Below are 5,173 nucleotides of genomic sequence, written 5' to 3' on the forward strand. Positions count from 1 at the left end.
CATGTTCTTATCTCCCTTGATCCTGTAAATATTCCCCTCTTGACTTATAACGTGTTTTTTATATTGCCTACCGTTTTTTTGTATCATATTGCCCTTTCTTTCCTTGTAAAGCACTCGGTCACCCGATTGGGTCTTGTTGGTGCTATATAAATGAATATAGCACGTTACAACGCCTGCTTTGACAACGTTGTAGTTTACAACGCGGTTGTTACAATGACTGCGTTGTTACTACACGTGTCATTACATCGCGAGTAGTTTATTTGCTCTAGGGGGCGCTCTGAACGTAAGAATAGTATTAATTACTATTCCTACTCCAGTTTGCGCAACAGCAGGGAAGGTGTTGCATTTAAAATCCAACACATTCCCTGGTATTGCACGCCCCCTAGAGCAAGTCGTTAAAACAGCTTGCGATGTAATGACACAAGTGGTAACAATGCAGTCGTTGTAATGACGGCGTTGTAAACTACTGCGTTGTGTGAGTTGTGTGGGTTCCATGGTAAATGTTTCCCATAAAAAATCTGTAAAAAAAAAAATAATAATAAATATGACCTCGCCAGCCTTGGTGGCACAAGGATGTGGAATATGGTGCTTGGGGAGATTCACTGACCTAGAATGAGATTGCTGAATATTATCACAATGATGAACCAAGTCTCAATCTGAAGTGATGTCATAAGGCGGATCAGAAGCATTGCCCAGCAGTAGGAATTTAAGTAAGACAACAAAGTTTATGCAAAAAAATGTTTTTCCTTTGCAATACCGTTATCCTCCTCCCCAGGTGTCCACCACGAGCTCTAGGTGAAGGAGGAAAGGTTACAGGAGACTTACTGTGTGACTTCCCTCTTTGTCCATGTTTGTATGTGAAGGCTCCCTCTTCCGTAAGCCAGGCATATAGGACATTCTAAACTAAAACTCTCTCATTCTTAGGAACCGCACCATTCCGTCTCTGGTCAGCTTAACCGCATGATAGTTGGGTGTACTCTGCTTCCAATTTAGTTGCTGTAAGAGATGATCCCCTGAACAACAGCTCACCCCTCTCAAGTGGACTCCATCTTCTAGACATTTAGGTAAATCTATCCATAAACTCTGTCTCCTACCAAGTGCACAGCCGCAGTCGGTAGGGGAGTACCTGCTGGGGCGGTGATGTGGGGAGGGGGAGGGGCAGGGTGGTGGTTAGTAATGTTTGAATAATGGAGGTTTGCAGGTAAGTAAACATTTAAATAAATCAAACGAATTTCGTTGTGCGCACTGCATCCCCAAATGCAATGCAGCGAAAGCAAACTTTCCTTTACCATCTCTAAGATCCCTACTTCAAGACTCCTTTTGTTGGGTCTTCCCAATCCATCATGGCCTCTGCATTTCCTGTTTGTTATTTCCTCTTGGTGGTATTCAATGGATGAAAAATCTCAGGTTGCTGTGTCACAACACAGTTGAAGTATATATACTTTTCAATGGGTTCATCGTCCTCTTCTCTGCTTTTTTGTCCCAATTGTTTTTACTTTGCTATAGTTGAAGGATACTGCCAGTTCTGTCAAGAATCCTTGGTCACTTCTGTTTCTATATTTCTTCTTTGAGCCTAAGTCTCTGAGGTTCTCCTGGACCAAAGCCTTACCCTCGCATATCTAGTCCTGGAGTCTTGTACCCTTTTCCTGACTACAATGTTTATCTCTGTGAAACTTTATCCTCCTGCAGACACCACCTCTTGACCCTTTTATTCTAAGCGTGGACATTGGTAAGTGGAGAATGTCGCCTCTACCTCTGTTAGATCAGCGTCAATCAGTTAACAGATGCTTTAAATCATGCTCTTTTGCATTGAACTCTTCTGAATTATTATGTTCTAGCTGTACTGTATAGACGTCAATTTGGGGCATAAGAGGTATCAGCCACTACCCCAAGCTTGCCCTTTGATATACCTGGTCCAGCCCCTGCTAACCTTGATCTCAAGAGCCCTACAGGTTTTGCATTGTATTGTATTGTATTGTATTGAGCACTTGTATAGCGCACTGTCACCCAAAGGGTATCCTGGCGCTGTTGAACATGTGCTCAAGTCAGCCGCAGATGGACAGATGGCCCCGAGCAGACTAATCAAAGCGAGCCGATCATGAGAAGATCATTCTCGGTGAAAGAGCCTAGTTTTGACTCTTTTCCTAAATGGCATCAGAACCTCTAACTGTCTGATACTGGTGGGGAGCGTATTCCAAAGCGTTGCTGCCGCAATGATGAAAGCTCTTCCACCTGATGTTATCTTTTTGAATTTGGGCACCATAACCAAATTGGCCGAAGATGAGCGTAAGCTCTAGGTGGGTACAAATCTTGCAAATTTGTGTTGCGTTAAACAACATCTTGCAAAATTGAGTTGCATTTGTTTTCACAAGAATACAAAAGAAACAGGGCACTAACATCTTTGTTTACTTTTACTAGTTCCCACTCCTTCACTTCCTCAGTCTCAGTTCCTAATATGTTAAAAGCTAAACACAAGGTCCCACAGTTTTAGAGAGGAGCCCACCGCCAGTGCAGCCAAATGCCAGGTCCCCAGTTGGCTTCCCTAGATCCCGGAGATGCATAATTTTTCTCCCACCTTTTGGCTTTCTGCCATCACCCTATACTTTCCATCTGTTTTTATCCTTCTCTTGCAGTTTCTTTTTCATCCTTGCTTTCTTCGTTTGTTGTTGTTTTCCCTATCTTTATCACCCTACCTCTTCCTCCCTTTTAACAGGAAGTAGGAAGTGACTCAGACACTAGCAGTGAGTCAAGGTGTCACATGTCTGATATCATTTGGGGCTAAAAGTGCTGTGATGTTATATGCACTAACCGTGGCATTTTGGTAATTAGCATCTGAAGAACCGGGGTTTAACCCAGCGGCGTCAGGGGCACGCCAAAGATCTTCGAGTTCACCTGTCTTGGTATTCAAAGACACAGAATACTTCTGGATGGCGTCAGAGACCAAGTTTATTAGCTGCAGCTAGTAACAGTGATCCTAGAAATACATCACGGTGTAAATTCTCAGGAGACTGCTCATTATACTAAGGCGAGACGTCTCCTTTTATACCCAATATTCACATTATAAATGTACACCCACTGCACAAAATTCTAGCCAATAAGATACATTTTCAAACAAAGTATCACATAGCAAAAACTCAATTTACAGTATCCCAACCCAAAAGTTAATTATTAGGAATGTCCCAAATTCAATCTCCACAAGCCGGACAAACCTATGATTGAAAGCATGACCCATGTAATGAAGAAACATAAAAAAAGAAACAGTAACAGATGCTGAACAAGATAAAGCACGTGCAAGGAAACTAAAAAGTTAACGATGTCCTGAACATTGATTGGCAATCTCAGATAAAGATCGATCAGGGAAATAGGCTTTGTGAGGTCAGTTTCAGGTGAAGAGGTCAGTTTCTTACAGTTCATTTCAGAGTCTAAAAGAAACCTAGTTAATGTATACATGAACTAAGAAGGCCAGGCCACTTTGTTCGCCAGGTTACCTTTACAGGCCTACGTGAGGGCAACACAAAAGGGTGGCACAGAACAAAATGGAGTCAGACTCGAGAATTACAGAACCTCACATCCATGGTGTGCTGACCTGAATCGACTTCTTTGCTCTTCTCGGCTGGTGCTATCCTAACTGCACTACTTAGGTGCGCTAGTCCTCTAGATTGCACCGCAAACTAATGTTTTCTCCTTGTAAACTCCTCTAGTACTCCTCTAGTGCCACACCAATGTGCCAATACTTAAATGAGCAAATGCGTCTGTATTTTTAGTAGCACCCATGCTGCTCCTGAGTGAACCCAATATATTTATTTGGTTTATTTCCATCTCTTATGGAAACCGTGCCGGACTGTGAGTAATTCATCGATGACCCCACAGATTGACTGGGCAAATTATATTTTAACTTGTGGAAGTTACGCCTCCCCAGGACTCACCTATGCAAGCTCCTGGAAAGAAAACCTAGGGTCTGATTACTAGTTGGTCAATTAATTCTGATCCATGTGTAAACTCCTGTTTATGTCTGGGTCAGACATAATTATTATTTTATTGGATGCATTAAATATCTCAATTATTGGATGCATTAAATATCTCAACCTTCGTTAAATTTCAGCAGGTTAAACTTTTGACATTTGACAGCGGAAAATAAACAATACTTGCTGTATTATATGTATTTTGGTGTGTAAAACACCAAAATCCGCATGTTATTCCCCACAAATTTGTAATCAGTGGTATTTATTGCACCCGATAATCAACATTCCCTATGGTATTGTTATTTATCAGTTGTATTAAATTATATCTAAACTCATAATCAGGCCCATAGATTTATTGGTGAAATCTCTTGGAACTTTCATGGGCGTGGATTCACCAAAATACTAATGGTAGCCGAAGTGACATCAATGGCACCAAAGGAATTGTTATCATATGACCTTTGACTACAAACCTTCTCAGGAAGACCTTAACCATGTTGACATCCCAATAATTGACAATGCTGAAGTTTCATAATACCTGCATGATTAATGTAGAAAAAAAAATAGATGTCTGTTTTTTTTTTTATTAAAACAAAGTCAACAAAGAAGACATCAGGTGACACATTACAGAATAGTATCGTACAGTAAAAGACATTCCATACCTTCAAAATATTGTGCGGATATTACAGTTAGTGGATCAAGGGGACGTGCGTTCTTCAGTCTCCTCGGGACCTGTCGGGGGCGGGGTACAGATATCCCCTCTATAGTGATCTCATGCCTCCCAGATCTTACGCCACTTTCCCAGACAACCCCTGGTAGAGTAAACTGCTCTTTCCGTAAACATGCACCAGTCCAAATCCTCCCTCCATTTTTCCACACCAGGCGGCTGGAAAGCTCCCCACAGTTGAGCAATATTGCGCTTCACAATCATTAATGCCAGTGTTGGCCATTGCTTCTTGTACGAATTAAGGTTGGTTGGTTCCCATACATTCAGAATACACCTGCGGGCTTTCAACTGTATTTCTGTACCCAGGACTCTTCGCAACGTGCTATGGATCCTACCCCAAAACTCCTGTACTCTTAAACAATGCCACAAGATGTGCATAAAGGTCCCCGGTTCCCCACACCCCCTCGTGCATTCCCCATTCTCCGAGCGGCCCATATGGATCAGTCGAGCCCCGTGACATATGACCTATGTAAGATCTTTAGCTGCA

The sequence above is a fragment of the Lissotriton helveticus genome, chromosome 7, assembly GCF_964261635.1.
Source record: "Lissotriton helveticus chromosome 7, aLisHel1.1, whole genome shotgun sequence".
Lineage (NCBI taxonomy): Eukaryota > Metazoa > Chordata > Amphibia > Caudata > Salamandridae > Lissotriton > Lissotriton helveticus.